Here is a 19,977-nt window from a genome sequence, read left to right as displayed (position 1 = left end):
CACCGCATCGTGTGGCAGGTCCCTTCAGATCTCAGCTCTGAGCGTGCCCTCCGCAGGATGGCCTGCCCTGCCCACCCAGAGGCCGGGGGGAGGGGAGACGCAGGGGGCACCGCCTGTGTGCCCCAGTGGCCGTGCTGGCAGCCACGCCTGGTGGCACGCTGTTCTTTGGCCAAAGCATTTAAGAAGCAGGAAAAGGCAAGACCGTGAACATAATGTCCGGTGTAAACAGGACCTGAAACCCCAGCACCTGCTGATTCTGTCTGCCCTGCTAAGGCTAGCAGCGTCAGAGAGAAGGAAAAATCCAGGAGGCCCATTTACATTTGAATTTAATTTAAAAAAAAATTTTTTTCTTTTGGTTTAGGTATGTCCCACATATCACATGGCATATGTTAAACATGTATTTGTTGTTTATCGGAAACTTAAATCTAAGTGTGTGTTCTGCATGTTATCTGGCGATCCTACCCCTTTTCCTGTTTGGGGAGGACAGGCGAGGGGCCTCCCCGCCCCAGCAGACACACAGCCAGCTGCCTTCTCCTGGGCACGTGCTGGGGCCGCAGAGATCCCGGAGGCTTAGGAGACGGGGCCCCGGTCCCAAGGCCCTGCGAGATGCCAACGCTGGACACAGAGTCCATTCACTCTTCACAGCTGCCTCACCGAGCCCCTTCCATGCGGCAAGTGCTGGGCAACGCTGGGGCTAAAACAATGAACGCGACAGGCACAGCCTGGGAGTCAGTACGTGAAAGGGGTGCTTGGCCCAGGTGGGGGGCGAGGGTCGGCGTCTGGGCATGTGGCATCGAATCAGGGAGCCCAGGACAAGCAGGGGTGAAGCTGGCACAGGGACCGCGGCAGGAGAGTCCTGGCCAGAGAAACAGCCGAAGGAGCAAGGGCCCCCTGGTAAGTAGCTCAGCTGGTTAATTCCGTGGACGGCAAACTGCGGCTCGCGAGCCACATGCAGCCCTTTGGCCCCTTGAGTGTGGCTCTTCCACAAAATACCACGGCCTGGGCGAGTCTATTTTGAAGAAGTGGCGTTAGAAGAAGTTTAAGTTTAGAAAATGTGGCTCTCAAAAGAAATTTCAGTTGTTGTCCTGTTGATGTTTGGCTCTGTGGACTCATGAGTTTGCCGACCAATGGGTTAATGCACAGTCCTGACACACCAAGTGCAGGCAGGTTTGATTCCCAGTCAGGGCACATACAAGAATCAACCAATGAATGCAGGAATAAGTGGAACAACAAATTGAGCTCAGTCCTCTCTCTCTCTCTCTCTCTCTCTCTCTCTCTCTCTCTCTCTCTCTCTCTCTCTGTCTTTATCTCTATCTCTATCTCTTTCTCCAGTTAAAACATTTTGTTTTAAGGAGCAAGAGCTTGCTGTGCTGGAAGGAGGCGGAAGAGGCACTGTGCTTGGCCACTGGGGCCGCTGCCCAAACCAACATGCTGGACCACAGGCCGCCCAGCTCAGGGAGGTGGCCTTGCTTTGGCACCGCAAGTAATGGAAAGACACAGACCCTGACCAGCCCACAGTTCCTGAGGAACCGGCTCCAACTTCCTTGAAAAGAAAGCTGGGCTGAATGGAAGGCACATGGCTGCTTGGAGGAGCTCACAATGGACCAGCAGTCACTCTGGGCAAAGCCCACGCTGCAGCCGCACGGGGAGCAGAGGGGCCAGAGCGGCCGCAGCCCCGGTCGGTTGGGGCGGCAGGAGCCTCCAGCAGAGCCGCCGCCCTGTGGCAGCGAGGCGGGGGGGGGGGGGGAGGGGGGGAGGGGGGGGGGTTGGCCACAAGCTTCTTGAGCCACCGATGAAGACAGAGTCACGTGAGGCCGCCAGCATTTGAGGGGAGGAGGCTGGGGGGCATCAATGACTGTGTGCCCCACGGGGACCTGGAGCTGAGCGGCCCACCTGCCCAGGAGCCAGAACCACACTGCAGGATGGGAGGAGGAGCAGCGAGATCAGGTGAGGCCAGCTTTTCCGCTCTGCAGACCCCGGGGACAGACTGGGAGGTGGGTGAGCAGTGGTGGGGACCGGCTGGGTGCAGGAGGTGGCAGGCAGCCCTGAGCACCGAGGTGGGAGGCAGCGAAAGGGGCAGCCTTCCCCAACACCCCGCGTGTCTCCGTGAGGCCCCGAGGGGGCGGGTCAGGAGAAAGTTGCTTTCTTTTCCCTCTCTCCCTCCCTCCATCCCTTCCTCCTTTCCTCCCTGCCTCTTACCCTTCTCTTTCTCCCTTCCTCCATTCCTTTTCTTCTTTCATAGGGTTTGTTGGGCACTTACTGGTGTCAGGACTGTTGTAGGCCCTGCAGAGACAGTAAGCAGGAAGACAGACAAGCCCCTGCTTTCATGAAACTTATGTGAAGTGGAGGAGACACAACATGAAAAACTAAACTAATAACATGTACATGCAAATGTGCGCACACGTACACAGAAACCTAATTGCATGTAGCAACAAGAGCATGGAGAAAACGGCAGGAGGAAAGGGCTGGAGCATCGCGGGGGGGTAGGTCGCTGCTGAGGGAAGGCTCTCCAGGGGAGGGGACTGGGGTGCAGCCAGGTGACGATGAGAGGAAGGCAGCTCCGCCAGGGAGCAGGAGGGGAGGGCACACCCTGTGGCAGGAGCGTGCACAGCCCCGCCCTCCCGCACTCCGCTTTCCTCCGCACAGAGCCGGCACCCAGGGAGGCAGGGATGTGGACAGGCCATCAGAGAGCGCAGAGGTCGGGGATGTGGTCAGGGACGCCGCCCGCATTGGGGCTGTGTCTCACCGTGACTGTGTCCATCGCACACAGGAGTCTGGGCACTGGGTCACAGTCAGTAGGACACCCCAGGCTCCTCCAGCCCAGAAGGTCTGCCCTGTGGATGGCGGCCTGGGCTGAGCAGGAGGCATCAGCCCCAGCGTCACGCTCCTCCGGCCAGCTCTCCCCTCCAGGAAGGAAATCTCTGGGAGGGCCATGCCCAGTCTGTTCTCAATCCCCACCTCCCTGCTCTTCTCCCCGAGTCAGTCAACCAATCAACAAACATCAAAGACTGTGTGGGTGCTAGCAGCACTGTGGAGAGCAAGAAACACTCTGGGGAGCGAGAGTGTGCAGCCTGGGGTGACAGAGAGGCACAGGGCGGAGCTGCTGACATCGACAGGCATGTAATCACCTCCAACACCAGCCCCAACCGGCACGGCAGGGACTCCCGTACTTTGCTCAAAGCTTGTGGCAGCTCTGGGTTCTCACCTTGGGTCCCAAACCTATTCTAACTCTGGCTCCATACCCCCTGCTCCTCAGCCAAGCCCCTGTGCCAGGGGTGCAGTGAGGCAGTGGCAGCCACTCAAGCCACACGTGCAGGGTGAACAAGCCACCGCCCGAGGCTGCCCCGGGGGAGACGGGCGAAGACACAGCTGTGCCTCAGCCGCGGCCCCGGGGCACCTCGTCCAGGGCAGGGCCTCCGCCGAACCCAGAGAAGCAGGAGGAAGGGGGTGGGCCTGGGAGGCCCTGCCTCCGAGGAGCGCATTACACCTGGGTGACCTCCAAGGTCGCAGCGGTTCAGCGGCACACGGTCCTGAGTCAGGGGTTCCACTCGCCCTGCCCTGCCTGCTCCTCCACTCTATCTGAGCTACCACTCCTGGCCTTGGTCTTCACCTCCTGTCTCAGGGGTGCCTAGCAGGTCAGCTGGTCTTCATTGAGAGCAGATTAGATGTGAAGGCACCTTGACCTTAACTCAGAAGCTCCCTCACCCAAGAAGCCACACTCCCAGCTGGTGGGAGAGCCGGAGCGGCCATCTGGTGTCGGGGAGAGCCACGCCCCTCAGCAGGTCCAGAATTTGGGTTGGTCCTTAATGTCCTGTACGTGTATGTATTCCAGAATTTCAAAATAATGTGATTATCTCTCCGTTTAATTCAGGTGCTCTATCTATCAGATTATAAACAGACCCCTCTGCCCCCTGCATCAGTTGAAGGTCTCACCTCGAAGACCCAGGGCCCAAAAGTGTCCCCTGGGGTTGGCTTTAGGTTCCCGGGCCTAAGGCTGCTGGAAGCCAAGACCTCTGCTGTGGTTTTAATACAACGTTATCCCTCCCCACATCCCATCGTCCCCTGTGACGTCCGTTGCCCTTCACAGCTCGAGGGGCAGTGTCAGGTCCAAACAGTGTGACTGCAGGCAGTCCCATCTATCTGTGGAGTTTTCTCTCCTCCCACAGGCCTCTCTTCATCTGGTGTGCACACACACACACACACACACGCACACGCACAAACACACACATGCATGCATACACGCGCATACACGCATACACATGCATACACACATGCACACACATACACACACACACACACACACTCCAGGGCCCAATTTGACCAGGGCTCAGTGCTGGCTGCTTCACTTCACTGCAGAGTCAGGGCCTGGCCGCCCCTTTTCGCCTGGGCAGCTGCAACACCAGCAAACGTGATGGCCCTGTGCCAGCGAGCCCGGCTCCCGAGCTCTTTACTGCTCCAGGGTCTCCATGGAGTCCCCAGGGCACCCAGGTGGCCGGGTGAGTGCCCTCTGCAGGGCCAGGCCCCGTCCAGGCTCCTCCAGGGAAGGGTTTCTCCCCAGGCGTCCTGTACCTTCTCACCCCCGACCCTGGGAAGGCCTCCTCTCGGCGGGTTCCTCCTCCTCTGCGTCTTGGTCAACTCACCCCGCTGTCAAGGAAGGGGTGACAGGAGGTGGCCTCTGCCTGGCCTCAGGAGTCCACTGCCACCTTGCCCTCAACACGGGACTCTCCGCCCAACATCTGCCTCCAAGGCCCCTCAAGAGGTGTTTCCTAAAACAAAGCAAGTCCCTCCAAAAATGCCGTTTTCCTCCCAGGAACCCTCCTCTGACCATGTTCGAAGCCTGCCAGGGAGTTTGTTTATTGACGGGCCCTGGAGGAAGGGTGGGGACACCAGGCAGCCGGCTCCTTCGGGCCTGGCCAGGGCCCTGGACATCTAGAAGGGAGGGGTGGGCCCCAGAGATGAATTTGCCTCCGTGTTCTGGGCCCCATGATGGAGACTGTGAGAGGCCACCGGGGTGCCTCTGCCCAGCCCAGTGCGGCCGGCAGACCCCCAGCTCCCGCTCCCCCGCTGGTGACAGCAGCCCCTCCCCCTCCCCCTCTCTGGGGGTCCCCGCGTTTCTGTCTGTGCTGTCACCACAGGCCTTGCTTTGCCTCCCTCGTTCTCAGCTTCTCTCTCGCACCGTGTCTCTTGCTGCTTCCTCCCATCTGTCTTCCTGCCGGAGTGTGGTCCCAGGGCTCCCTGAGTGTGGGCAGTTCTGTTCACATCCTGGCTCCGCTCCAGGGACAGTGTGTAACATACACAGTCCCAGTAACATACACACCGGGGCGGGGAGCACGCTAGGGCCGGTGAGAGCCCCAAGTCCCCAAGCCTCCAGGCTGCAGGCTGGGCCCCAGTGGGATTAGGAAGAAGGGGTCACGACCTTCAAGGAAAGAAGTAATATTTTAACTAGAAAAGAAAGACTATTTGGGCTCCAAGGTGATGTAACCAAGAAAGGACAGCTGGACCTAGACTGCTATCTGTGATTGCTTTGATAGACCGAGTGATTCTTGTTTTCATCCCTGGATTGCTGACTGTTGAGCCCTTTTTCAGGGACCAGACCCCCAGGGCACTGAGAGAGGGACGTGGAGGTCGATGAGAGCTGGGCACAGGCAGGAGGCAGGAGCCACACCAGGATGAGCTTTGGATTTGACACTGAGGAGTGTGCCTTCTGCCCCTCTGTTGACAATGAGCCAGGGGAGGTGTTTTTGTTTGTTTGTTTGTTCTTAATATATTTTTATTGATTTCAGAGAGGAAGGGAGAGATAGAGAGAAACATCAGTAATGAGAGTGAATCATTGATCGGCTGCCTCCTGCATGGCCCCTACGGGGGATAGAGCCCACAATCCAGGCATGAAGTTCTGCTACCCCGGCCGGGAATCGAACTATGATCTCCTGGTTCATAGGTCCGACGTTCAACCACTGAGCCACGCCGGCTGGGCCAGGGAAGGGTTTTAGGGAATGGATGCTGTGACTGGATTCACATTTCTGGACAAGCATCCTTTCTCACAGCTGTGTGTTAGCCTGGTCTGGAGGGGAGGCCAGAGGAACCATAAGGGTCTATAGTAGAGTGGGGCGGGGACAGTGGCCGTAGGACTGGAGCAGAGGGAGCCAGGAAGAGGCTAAGCAAGGAGTACCAGCAGGAGGCTGGAATAGAGAGCTGATTATCCTGAGATGAGGACACAGTGGAATTATTAGGGAAATGGAGACAGGCTTCACTTAAAAAAAAAAAAAAAAAAAAAAGTTTATTATGTAATACTAGTGGCCCAGTGCACAAAATCCTTGCACATTAAAATTGAATTAGAGAAAATATTTTTTTTATAATATATTTTATTGATTTTTCACAGAGAGGAGGAGAGAGGGATAGAGATCCAGAAACGTCGATGAGAGAGAAACATCGACCAGCTGCCTCCTGCACACCCACTACCGGGGATGTGCCCACAACCAAGGTACATGCCCCTGACCGGAATCGAACCTGGGACCCTTCAGTCCGCAGACCGATGCTCTACCACTGAGCCAAACCGGTTTTGGCTAGAGAAAATATTTTAATATTGCTATTTGCCTTTTGCTGTGAGAGGAGCTGGGGAGAGGGAACTCGAGCCTCAAGTCCCCCAGGCCGGCACAGGGGGTGGGAATGTGAGCCTCATGTGCCCAGGCAGCACAAGTCCCCACCCACCCGCTCCTGCCACACAGGCAGCCTGCTGATTGGTTGTTACATGACAGCATCCCGACTAATTTGCATATTACCCCATTATCAGATAGAATAGATTATGTATAATATAAGTATGCACATACATGATATCTGATGTATACATGGATTAGGAAGCATGATAAAGCCAACACCCCTAGACCCACTCTTGTCTTGCTGAGTCCTGTCCTTTCCCATCTCCGGCCCCCACATGCACGCCTGGGTTTATCAGCCTCTTTCTTTCCACACGGTGTCATCTTCCTCCTTTTAGAGATTAGTTTTAAAATGTGTCTGCTAGATACGTGTCTAAGAGAAACGAAACCATGTTTGCGAAAAGACTTCCATGCAAAGCAGCCCTGTTCAGAGCAGCTCAGAAGAGGAAACAGCCCACGTGGCCACCAGCTGGAAAGGGTGATAAAATGTGGAATATCCACACGAGGGAAGGTTATTTGGCAACAGCGGGAATGACGTTCTGATAACATGCTACCCCGTGGATAAGCTCCAGTGATGCTCAAGTGTAAAAATGAAACCAGACACGAAAGACTACATATTGTATGATTCCATTTGCACGGAATGTTCGGTAAAGTCAAATCTATAGAGACAGACTGCAGGCCAGAGGTGGCCTGTGGCCGGGGTGGGAATGGGAAGTGACCAGGGGTGTTGGAAATGTACTGACATTAGACAGTGCGGAAGTTGCACAATTCTGTAAATAACCTAAGGATGATTAAATCGTACATTTAAAATGGGTGGGTTATGCTGCAACACAGAAATGGGAATTATGCTTCAGTAAAAGGCATCATAGGAGAGTCTTCAGGGGCTTGTGCTTTCTCGTGCAATGATGTTTCTGAGACCGAGCGGGAGCTGTTTCAGAGTAATGTACACAGAGCTGCCGTTCATGTATGTTTACAACTCTGTGCGGTCCCCGGTCCACGCTCCAGGCTCCAGCCCTGTCTCTGGGCACTCGAGTAACTTCTTTTTCTTTCTCTTTCACAGAACAATTTTCCCAGAAGATTCTTGTACACGCCCCCTTGGTTCACACAGGTAACTTTATTGAGTCTAAATGAAGTATCAGGGCTTGTATATTGTATGTCTTTTTGTTCACTTTCATTATGTTAGGAATTCACTTCTTATTCCATCTTATGGAAGTGTTATTCCCCCAACGGATTGAAAACGAAGGCAAACACACAACTGGCTCTCGTCCCAGGGTGAGATGCATTGCTCTGGGAATGCAGTGGGAGTGAGGTTGCTGGGTCAAGGGTACACGACGGTCCGGGGCAGTCCAAGCGGCCGCCTGCCCTCCGGGCGCGCTGTGCTGGTTTGCATTCCCACCGGCAGCGCACGGGCGTCCCCACGTTGCGCCACCTCCTCAGTGTCGTCCACGTTCTCACTTTACGCCAGTTTCGTGGGCATCTTCTCACTCCTTTGTTGCTAAGTGAGATGGGACATCTTTGTATATGTTTATGGGGAATTTGTATTCTTCTTCTGTGCTATTCTCTTTCTGTCCTTTACCTAAAGCTTTTTCTTATTGATTCATATGATTCTTTATGCATTCTAGATATTAGTCCCTTGTCATTTTCCCCATTGATTTTTTTTTTTTTTTAGAGACAGTGGAATGGAAGGAGGAGAGAGGAAGAGAGAGAGTGAAGAGAGAGAGAGAGAAGGGGAGGGGAGGGGAGGGGAGGGGAGGAGAGGAGAGGCGAGGCGAGGCGAGGCGAGGGGAGGGGAGGGGAGGGGAGGGGAGGGGAGGGGGAGGGGAGGGGGGAGGGGAGGGGAGGGGGAGGGGAGGGGAGGGGAGGGGGGGGAGGGGAGGGGGGAGGGGAGGGAAGGGGAGGGGAGGGGAGGGGTGGGAGGGGAGGGGGGAGGGGAGGGGGGGGGGGGAGGGGAGGGAAGGGGAGGGGAGGGGAGGGGGGAGGGGGGAGGGGAGGGGGAGGGGGAGGGGAGGGGAGGGAGGGGAGGAGGGGGGAGGGGAGGGGAGGGGAGGGGAGGGGAGGGGAGGGGAGGGGAGGGGAGGGAGGGGAGGGGGAGGGGGGAGGGGAGGGGAGGGGAGGAGGGGGGGAGGGGAGGGGAGGGGAGGGGAGGGGAGGGGAGGGGAGGGGAGGGGAGGGGAGGGGAGGGGGGAGGGGAGGGGAGGGGAGGGGAGGGGAGGGGGAGGGGAGGGGAGGGGGGAGGGGGAGGGGAGGGGGGGGAGGGGGGGGAGGGGGGGAGGGGAGGGGAGGGGAGGGGAGGGGAGGCGAGGGGAGGGGGGGAGGGGAGGGGGGAGGGGGAAGGGGGGGGAGGGGAGGGGAGGAGAGGGGAGGGGGGAGGGGAGGGGGGAGGGGGGAGGGGAGGGGAGGGGAGGGGAGGCGAGGCGAGGCGAGGCGAGGGGAGGGGAGGGGAGGGGAGGGGAGGGGAGGAGATACACACAGCTGGGATTGAACCTGCAGCCCAGGAACATGCCAAGCCGGCCAGGGCAGTCCCTTGTCATTTACATGCGTTGCAGGTGTCCTTCCCAGTTTGGGACCTGTCCGCATTTTCTCGGGGTGCCTTTTTATAGCAGACGGTCTAATTTGTAAAGTAGTTGGATTTTATCTATTCTTTCCCTTTGGGCTCCTCTTCCCTCCCCACATGCTATCTTCCTGCCCAGCCCCTCCTGAACTGACCAGCCCGGAGCAGAGCCTGCTGGGCCCTTCCGGACCGGCACCCTCCGGCCTCGGCTCATCTCAGCGCCCCGTCATCCTCAGCCCTCGATCCCGGAGCCCGAGCCCGAGCCCGAGCCCGGAGCCCGTGCACCACCTCCATGCTCTCCCGGCTGCAGAGACCTCCCCCCGGCACCTCACAGAACCCCAGCCCCAGCACAGCCTCCTGTTTTCATCCAGTTTGTTTGTTTATCTGCTTTTACAGCCCGGGGTGTTTTGCTGCTGCTGTTTTGGTATTGGCCTGGTTTTTTAAATACCTGCTGAGCCATGGATTCACACGGGAAGCAGTCCAGCAGCGAGGGCTCCTTCCCGCCGGTTCTCACTAGGCCGGCCCCTCTGGGCGGCCCAGGCTGGTGCTTCGGTAGAACCCAGGTGCCTTGCTCCTTTGCTCCCTTCTTTTTCAGATCATTTCCCGTCACATATTTCAGGAAGCCATTGTGGCTCTTGGAGCAATTAATATGCCCAGAGCGTCCATTAATTCTCTTGGCAAGCATCTCGCCCTTAACTTGTTTGTTTCCCACAATGCCCCCAGGGCCACAGTGTGGGCTCGTCCAGTTTTGCCATGGTAACATTTGTGGGGCCTTCCTTTTGAGCAGTGCCCGTTCCCTTGATGTTGACAATACCACCTTTCTTATAGATTCACGTGTGTGTAGCCAAAGGAACAACTCCGTGTTTCCGAAAGGCCCCGAGGAGTCTCTTCCCGCCCCTCTGTCTCAGCCATTTCGGTGAATGACTAGAAGATGCAGATGCTGCTGAGAGACACAGCCTCCTCTTTTCAGGAGCCTCTCCAGGCCCCGAGGCTGAGCCACTTCTGCCTCTATTCCGTGGGCCCCGGCCTTGCTAAGCATCAGGTGGCTGACAGCATAGGTGTTGTTGTTTTTGTTTTGTTTTTTGGGGTTTTGTTTTATTTGAATTATTAGGGGTGGGAGCCAGGGGGAGCCTCTTTCTTGAAGAGGCACACTGAGACCTGGACCTGTTTGCTTTTTATTCAGTTGTAGATACACATCTTGACATCAGAAAGCACAGCAAACAGGTAGCAGACAGACCATCTCTGAGGTCAGTAAAGGTCAGTAAGGTCACTAAGGTCAGTAAAGGTCAGTAAGGTCAGTAAAGGTCAGTAAGGTCAGTAAAGGTCAGTAAGGCCCAGAAAACATTTACTTGGAGGCTATCAGGTCAGGAAATTGCTTGCAGCCACCGCTATCTCAACAGGAACAATCGGTGCTTATGTCAGCCTGCTTGGCCTTCTGCGCTCCTTGGAGCACTCTCATGACAGTATTGGCGAGTGGTGGCTTCCTGCACGTATGTGGCATATAGTGTGTTACTTGGTCTCATTCGTGTTGCTCTTTTTAAATGACAGTTTGCATCCAACGTGTTGATGGATTTGTTCCAGGTGGACAGCAGAGTAGCCAGATCCTCGTGTACTTTAAAAAGGGTTCCTTCCCCCTGACGTGTCCAGTACCCACCTAGCATAGGCGTCGTTGACTCTTAAAGGGGGATCATTTTTGCTTTGGATAAGTGTGATTTATTAAAGAGACACAACATTTCAAAACATGGGACTGCTTAGCCACGGATGTTGGAAGGGAACAAGGTGGGGAACCCCTGCTCCTTCTGCCAGTGACGCCTGTCTTACCCACGACACCCTCCACGGACACATTTCCGGGGCCGGGAGGCTCACTGCCTCCGCGGCTGGACCGCTCTGCTTTCCTACGCTCACTCCGACTTCCGCCTCATCCTTCATACTCGTCGTTCTTCCCTCTGCTCTCTAGAGAAACACCCAGGGAATCTCTTTCTCTCTTGGACGTGACCACCCTCAACGGGAGAGGTGGCATCCGTGTCCATGTGGCTCCTCTTCTCGGTGGACACACCTCACCTGCACACACCACCGATCCCTCTGCACCTGCTCATCCCCTCGGGAACGGGCCGCAGACGCTTCCAATGCCTCGCAGACGGCACACGCACGTTCGAGGAAAGCCCCAGGGCCGGTCTGACGGCACAGAGGGGCCCCAGCCCCGTCCACGCGAGTTCCTGCAGCCGAGGAGGCTGGAGGCCGGGCTGGCAGCCTTGGCAGCCCCTGGTCCACCATGCACCCAGGAGCTGGTGAAAACCTGCAGCTCTTTCCCTGGGAAAAGTCAGCAGTTTGTTTATATCAGGGGTCGGCAAACTCATAAGTCAGCAGAGCCAAATATCAACGGTACGACGATTGAAATTTCTTTTGAGAGCCAAGTTTTTTACATTTAAACTATATAGGTAGGTATATTGTTATTAACTTAATTAGGGCACTCCTAAGCTGGCCTTTGCTAAACACTCAAGGGGCCAAAGAGCCGCATGTGTCTCTCGAGCCGCAGTTTGCCGACCCACTGGTTTATATGCATCCGATCTCTCCCTCTCCAGGCAGAGTGTCCACAGAACCCCTCTTCACTGCTTTGGCTTGCACACCTACCTTTTGAAAAGGTTTTCTTGTGTGCCTATGTTTAGCTCTCCCCCTGCAGCTTCAAGTCCAGCACAGATTTAATGAGAAAGACGCTGTGTGTTTTTTAATGTTCCATTCCAAGGATAACACCCCGGGGCCACTGAGCCTGTTTTGGAGCCCGACTCCACCGCACTCTGGTTTGGGTGTCAGGCTCCGACTAGGAGGCCGGGCCCGGGACGGTGCGCCTCTCTTGGCCAGGCCCGGGGCCAGGCCCGGCTCTGCCATGGCCGAGGCAGCGGCCGTCCGCCTCCGCCGTCCGGGCCAGGAACGTCTGAGTAATCTTGGACTCGTGTCTGCCCTGTCTGCTATTGCCTAATCTCGCCTGGCCCTCATTAAAAACATCTCGCTCCTTTACTTTCTCTCGCTTGTTCCCCCACACGTTTCTCCCGGGACCACAATGCCGGAGCCGGAGCCAGAGCCAGGCCTCGCCCACACAGACTCCCGGGTATTTACAAGCAGGTCCCCAAGCGGTGCCAGGCCCCCGGGGTGTCTCTCAGATTGCACCCTGATAGGAGGACCAGGAGTTGGTCAAACCAGTAGCTGGAAGACTGACATTTCAAGCCGAGGAAACAGGAATGTCCATCGCTCAGCACTGGGATGTGAGCAGAGGGTGCCAGGCTCCATCTAAGGAAGAGTTAGGTTGGGCAGTGCCCTGACTGAAGGCCCTGGGGCAGTGGAGGGCGGAGCCACCGGGGGTGTGGGTGGGAGCAGAGACGGAGGAGAGATGGAGGAGAGACGGAGGAGAGACGGAAGAGAGACGGAGAGACATGAGGTTCAGGGGCCAGCAGAAGGGACCAGGGAGGGAAAGGGGGCAGCAGTGGTTGGATGGAGGGAGGAGTTGAAAGGGTGATGATGCCTTGAAAAGCATGCTCCTAGGAGAGGAACATTCCAGAAGCAGGTTAGGTGGTGGGAGAGGGGACTAGGTTTTGGAGGGCCCCGGTCCTTGGCTGCGAGGAGGTGGGTGACTGCAGTCAGGAGACCCTTTGCTCCTTTTCTCTGCCTGCCTCTTGCCTCGGGGTGCTGCTGGGATGCTGCTGGACCAGGCTCGACCGGAGAGAGTCTTCAGGAGGGATTGAATGCCCTCTATACCCCTACACAAATCTCCAGTCCAGCGTATTCACAGCTCACCAACTTTTGCATCTCAGTCGCACTGGGTGAGTGTGGGAGGGGCAGTGAGAGCTTCCTGGGGACCAAGGAGTTCAGAATACTGGCTAAGGCCTGGGAAGGTGCTGTTCCTGTCAGGGTTTTGAGAGATGGGTAGGTTTGGGTTAAGCAAAGAGAGGACCACAGGCTTCTCTGAAAACAGACCAATAATCAGGAGATTCCTTGATGAACATAGAACGACAGAAGTAAATATTTGGGCATATTTTTAGTAAGTTACATTGAAATATAATTATACCTAAACTACAAAATCCCCCCATTTAAAGCGTACAGTTCAGAGGTTTCTAGTATATTTGTAGAGCTGTGCAACCATCACCAATAATTTCACCAGAGCATTTTCATCGTCCCATGAAGAAACCCCATACCATTGGCAATCACTCTCATTCCCCCTCCTACAACCCCTGGCACTATTCACCTACTTTCTGTCTGTATGGATGTGCCTGTTTTAGACATTTCACATAGTGGGTTTATACCTACGTGGCCCTCATGACTAGCAACTTTCACTTAGTGTGACCTTTAAAAAAAAAAAAAAAAATTAAAAAAAAAAAAAAATATATATATATATATATATATTTTTTTTAACTTATTTCAGAGAGGAAGGGAGAGATAGAAACATTGAGAGAGAATTATTGATCAGCTGCCTCCTGCTTGCCCCCTCCTGGGGATCGAGCCTCCAACCGGGGCATGTGCCCTTGACAGGAATCGAACCTGGGACTCTTCAGTCCAATGTTCTATCTACTGAGGCAAACCAGCGAGGGCAGTGTAATCTTTTTAAGACTCATCCATGTTGTAGAAATATTTCATTTCTTTATAGGACTAAACAATACTCTATTATATAAATGTACCGTATTTTGTTTATTCATCCGTCAGTTGGTAGACATTTGGAGTTTTTCCAATTTTTGGTTAACATAAATAATATTATCCTGCTTTGAACATTCATGTAAAAGTTTTCGTGTGGACATATTTTCAATTCTCCTGGCTATATACCCAGGAATGGCATTGCTGGGTCACATGGTAACTCTATGTTTAACATTTTGAGAAACGGCCAATCTGTTATGTTATATTGGGTCGGCAGCTAAGTAATTGCGGGTTTCACACATACATGGCTTCAGTTGAATTTTTAGGTTTGCAGACGTAGTACAAATGTAAAACACATTTTGTTATTTGTAGTTGGCTATTCAGCTGTTAATCAGTAAAAAAAGTTTTTTGATCTGTTTTGTAGTTTTCGTTTGGCGTTCGTTGAAAAATGGAAAATCAAAAGGAACATTTTCGTCAAATTTTGCTTTTTTATTTCCGCAAAGGGAAAACGCATCGCAAGCTCATAAAAAGTTATGTGCTGTTTATGGTGACGAAGCCTTAAAAGAACGGCAGTGTCAAAATTGGTTTGCCAAATTTCGTTCTGGTGATTTTTCACTCAAAGATGAAAAACGCTCTGGTCGTCCAGTTGAAGTTGATGACACCCTAATCAAAGCAATAATCAATTCAGACTGTCACAGTACAACACGTGAGATTGCAGAGAAGTTTCATGTATCACATACATGCATTGAAAATCACTTAAAACAACTTGGCTATGTTCAAAAACTCGATACATGGGTTCCTCACGAACTGAAAGAATCACAGTTAACGCAACGCATTAGCAGCTGCGATTTGCTAAAGAAACGTAATGAAAATGATCCATTTTTAAAACGACTGATAACTGGCGATGAAAAATGGGTTGTTTACAACAATATCAAGCGGAAAAGATCGTGGAGCAGGCCAGGTGAACCAACTCAAACAACATCAAAAGCTAATATTCATCAAAAGAAGGTTTTGTTATCAGTTTGGTGGGATTACAAAGGAATTGTCTACTTTGAACTCTTACCACCCAACCGAACGATCAATTCTGATGTCTACATTGAACAACTAACGAAATTAAACAATGCAGTTGAAGAAAAGCGGCCCGAATTGACAAATCGAAAAGGTGTTGTATTCCATCATGACAATGCAAGGCCACACACATCTTTGGTCACTCGGCAAAAATTAATGGAGCTTGGTTGGGATGTTTTGCCACATCCACCATATAGTCCTGACCTTGCACCATCTGATTACTTTTTGTTTCGATCTTTACAAAACTCCTTGAATGGTAAAAATTTCAATAATGATGATGATGTCAAATCGTACCTGATTCAGTTTTTTGCTAATAAAAACCAGAAGTTTTTTGAACGTGGGATTATGATGCTGCCTGAAAGATGGCAAAAGGTCATTGATCAAAATGGGCAATACATTACAGAATAAAGTTATTTAGTTCCATGAAAAAATTGTCTTTGATTTTCTTTAAAAAATCCGCAATTACTTAGTTGCCGACCATATATATATATATATATATATATATATATATATATATATATATATATATATATTTCTGATTTTAGAGAGGAAGGGAGAGGGGGAGAGATAGAAACATCAATGAGAAAAAAATCATTGGTTGGCTGCCTCCTGCATGCCCCCTACTAGGGAGAGAGCCCGCAACCCAAGCATGTGCCCTGACTGGGAATAGAACTGTGACCTCCTGATCCATAGATCAACACCCAACCACTGAGCCACACCAGCAGAGCTCATTCTGTTTTCCAACATTGCTTCAGCCTTTCTCAAGCCATCAGGAATGTACACAGATTTCCATTTCTCCCTCCCTTTGACAACATTTGCTCTGGTCTGCCTTTTTCACTTTAGGCATCTCGGTGGGTACGGAGTGATATTTCATTCTGGTTTGGTTCCCATTTCCCCAGTGACTAATGAAGTTGAGCATCTTTCTTTTTTTTTCTTTTTTTTTTCTTTTTAAATATAATTTATTGATTTTTTACAGAGAGTTAGGGAGAGGGACAGAGAGTTAGAAACATCAATGGGAGAGAAACATCGGCCAGCTGCCTCTTGCACACCCCCTACTGGGGATGCTCCTGCAACCAATGTACATGCCCTTGACCGGAATCGAACCCAGAACTCTTCAGTCTGCAGGCCGATGCTCTATCCACTGAGCCAAACCGGCTTTGGCGAGCATCTTTCTTGTGTGCTTGATCATTTGTGTGTGTCTTTGGAAAATGTCTATTTAAATCTTCTGCCCACTTTTTAACCGAGTTATTTGTCTTTCTATTGTTGAACTGTACGAGTTCTTCATATATCCTGGACACAAGTCTGTATCACACACGTGCTTTCTCCCAGGCTGTGGGTTGTCTTTTCATTTTCCTGATGGTGTCCTTTGAAGCACAAACGTTTTTCATTTTGATGAAGACCAATTTATCGTTTACTGTTTACCCAGTTTTCTTTTGTAACTTGTGCTGCCGGTGTCATACCTAAGAAACCATTGCCTACTCCGAAGTCACAAGGATTATACATGTGCTTTTTATCAGACTTTTATTATTTTTAGCTCTTACATGGTCTATGACCATTTGGGTTAATTTTTGTAAACGGGATGAGGAAGGGACCAACTTCATTCCTTTGCCTGTGGAAATCCAGAACCTTCTTCCCTTGCCCACTCCCCCTTGGCACCCTTGAACATAGATGTAAGGCTTATGTCTGGACTCAATTCTATCCCATTGTTGGGTTGTATTTTCTAAGGTTTTGTTTTTTTTTCTCCAGCTGTGTTACCAGGTGGCCCATCCCTCCCTAGACAAGAGATGCAGTGACCTCCCAAGCAGACTGCGTTTCCTGGGGGGGTCAGGCCTCATCGCAGGTACATCCTCCCGCAGGGTCCAGACCTCCGCCATGGTTTTGCCGGCAGGTGGGGGGGGGGGTAGCTGACCAAACCAAGGACCTTCTCTCTCTCCTGCCTCCTAAGGTTACTGTCAACATCAGGTTAGATTACTTACATAAAAGAATTTGGGAAGGTCTGAAGTGCCATCCAAATGTAAGGTGTATTCTTCTCATCATGGTGCCTCTCCATCAGGAACAACACCTAAGTATCGAGAAGTCACTTTCCATTTTCACTCACTGGGATCAAGGCTGTGATGTCTGTGTTGTTGCAAACCCCAAATTAGTGAGGTTTGGTGTTTCATATCCTTTCTTAAGAGGCTGGGAGCTTGCCCTTGCCACCGGGAGATGGAATATCAGTGCTGGCCATCCCTTCCTTCCACATCCTCTTCCTTGAAGGAAGGTCTAGTTAGTGCCAGGCGCTGTGCTAAGCTCACAGGCAGGCACATCTGTCCTCCGAACTCACAGGTTAGCACAGCAGGGAAGCTGTACAATTCAACACGACCGTGATGGAGATGCAGGGTGACCCCCAACCAGCCCTGGTATCAGTTTGCTCCAGGTAAAACAGGGGGTTTAGATAAGGTGACCAGACGTCCCGTTTTTGGAGGGACAGTCCCAATTTTTAACAATTTGTCCTGCGGCGTTTTAAAAAAGTCCCGATTTTTTGAAAGATTGGAAAGATTCTTTCCAAAAATCAAGACTTTTTAAAAACGCCGCGGGACTCGGGACAAATTGTTAAAAATCGGGACTGTCCCGCCAAAAGCGGGACGCCTGGTCACCTTAGGTTTAGAGTATCTTCCAACCTCAAATTGCCTTTGCTCCTATGAAATCTCAAGGAGGCAGAGGCTGTCCCATGCTGAACTCGGGCCCTGACCCACATGTTCTGTAGTGACTGTCACAGTGCCACACCGTTAGGCCTGAGAACGGGCCAGCAGGACCGAACACGGGCCCCACCATCCACCCAGGCTCAGCTCCTGGGAGCTTGTCTGGGGCGCGGCCCCAGCTGAAACCTCCTCCCTCTGCCTCCTGCACCGCTCCTTCCCTGATAGTGGAGAAGGGCTCCCTGGTTACAAGCTAAACCTCAGACTCTTCTTCCCCTCTACCCATCCCCCGGCCCTGGCCCCCCGGGACCGCTCCTCCTGGGCCTCCCTCTCAGAAGACAGAAGTTCACGTGCATGGATGACCCTTTGCCTTCAAGCCTGGAAAACCAAGCTGCCGGGACCACCTGAGAGCGGGGTGGCTCCCAGGAGAAGCGCCGGGCCACTGCCTCCCCCTCAGCCTGGTCCTCACCCCCACCAGGGCCGCTCTGATCACGGGTGTCCACTGGGCCAGCACTGACCTACCCTGTTGTCCCCTGGAGAGAGGAAAAGCCACAGGATCCCAGCTTCCCTCTCCCCCCTCCACTGTGGTTACTGGCCACACCCTGCCTTCCCCACACCTAGAGCTGGGCAGCCACTTCCCTCTGGCACCCACCTTCTTCCCCACTCCTACCCCGTCCTCACCACACTTCTCCCAGGTACCGTGTCACCTGACAGCTCAGCATGACCTCAGGTCTGTCTGCTCAAGTCCTGCAGCCTCCTGCACACACTCCGTATGGCGAGCGTGACACGTGAGCCCCGGGCTCCACACCACCTACAGGTGCCCAGGACTCAAGAGACTCCCAAGGCCCCAGGCAGCACATGGACTAGGGACTCGCAGCAGCTGTCCCTGGCTCCTTCTCCGGCCCGTCTGCCCAGCCTCCACTTCTGTCACAGACCCCTCCGCATCCCTGGGGGGTCTGCTGGGGCGCAGGGGCCTCCCACCTATGGGGACTGACGCCATGGTGCTAAGGCGCTAGGGGAGGCCCCCTGGCCTCCACTTCCACCTCAAAAGGATGCCACGCTCCTCCCTTCCCTCTGCTTGTCCCTTAAAGGGACACTGGCTGAGCCAGGGGAAGACTGGTGTCGAGTGTGGTGACGAGGTGACCAGGGGAAAGCCACTCAGCCTGAGACTTGGTTTCTTCATCCAGGAAGAGGCAGGTGTGCCCACGCCTCTGTGCCTCTGTCTGTTGTGGGGTAGAACCATGGGTTCAAAATAAGACCACCGGAGGCTGATGATTAATTAAAAAGCAGGCAAAGATGTATTGAAATATCTGGCCAGGACAGCCGCGAGAGCACTACAAGCAGGTGGTCTCCACACGACTGCCCCATTTCAGGGGTAGGCAATCCCTTTTAAAGGTTCAAACCACAGGAATTTTCCTTTGTTCTAAATTCTAAATCTTAAAGACTACATTCTAAAGATGGGTCAGCCCAACAGGGTCGCTGCTAGTCACATCCTGCTGGACATTGGAATGTGGCCCTATCTCGCGGTAGCCAATAACACAGAAGCAGAGCTCAGAGGTTATCTACAGTTTCTATCTCTGAAGGCTCTAAGTCAGTGGGAATTACTCTCCTGTGCTCCTGGTCCCAGGCAAGGGAAAACTGCCTTAGGCTCCAAGTCTCCACCTGAAAGCTAAGGTAAATATCCCCCCCCCCCCCCCTTGTTTATTCAGGTGCAAGAGCCAAACTAGAAGGGTTAAAATTCAAACAGCAGTTTTTACCTGAGGTGTATATTCTTAATGTCTTATTTCACTGCCCTCCTCCCAGGACAGCCCCTCCATTCTTCCCCCTGTCCCACCAGCCCCCCACTTAGGCCCCCGGTGTGTGTGGTTTTTTGTGTGTTTTTTTTTGGGGGGGGGCAGGAATCTGAACATCTTTGCAGCACCCCAGGTGCCTGCCAAAGCCTAACCTCTCTCCCCACCCACATGAGCCCCCTCCCTTCCCCCTCCTACACACACACACACACACACACACACATACAAGGGAGGGCAGGGCGGGGTGAGAGGGCAGGGCGGGGCAGGGCCAGCTCCTGGTAACTGGACCCTAGCCCTAACCCAACCAATCAGGTCAGCCAAGATAGTGGCACCACCCTCCCTATAAAACCCATTGATATGTTAAATTCTTTCTCTCTCCCGCCACACCGTGGCCGGTGTAAGTGGGACCGAGCTCGGACTAGTCCGAAATAAATACAGGCTTTCTGCAATTGCATTGGATTCGGCTCCCTGGTAGTCTTTGGGGTTTATGACACTTGGGCACAACAACACACGCGCGGCCTGCTGAAGGAGGCAGCCAGCCGGGTGCCTGGCCAGTGACCTGTCCCTGCTGCTCCACCTTGTGTCACTGGGAGTCCAGGAGGCCTGGCTTAGGCCGG

At 53.3% G+C, this 19,977-nt stretch overlaps 1 long non-coding RNA gene across 2 annotated transcripts; it reads left to right on the top strand.

Annotated features, from left to right (window-relative positions):
* Positions 1 to 1,803: 1,803 nt before the first annotated feature.
* Positions 1,804 to 18,309, top strand: LOC311610470. 2 transcript variants are annotated; one of them, XR_014792963.1, is made up of 4 exons: positions 1,804 to 1,947; positions 7,714 to 7,761; positions 16,639 to 16,732; positions 17,586 to 18,309. It is a non-coding gene; the product is annotated as an uncharacterized lncRNA (long non-coding RNA). The 2 variants fall into 2 exon arrangements; XR_014792964.1 differs by lacking the exon at positions 1,804 to 1,947 and having other exon boundaries at positions 7,434 to 7,761.
* Positions 18,310 to 19,977: the final 1,668 nt, after the last annotated feature.

The sequence above is a fragment of the Pipistrellus hanaki genome (assembly GCF_964339955.1).
Source record: "Pipistrellus hanaki genome assembly, chromosome: 16".
NCBI classification, from domain to species: domain Eukaryota; kingdom Metazoa; phylum Chordata; class Mammalia; order Chiroptera; family Vespertilionidae; genus Pipistrellus; species Pipistrellus hanaki.
The sequence above is the reverse complement of the archived record's forward strand: the minus strand, read 5'-3'. Positions and strand labels throughout refer to the sequence as shown.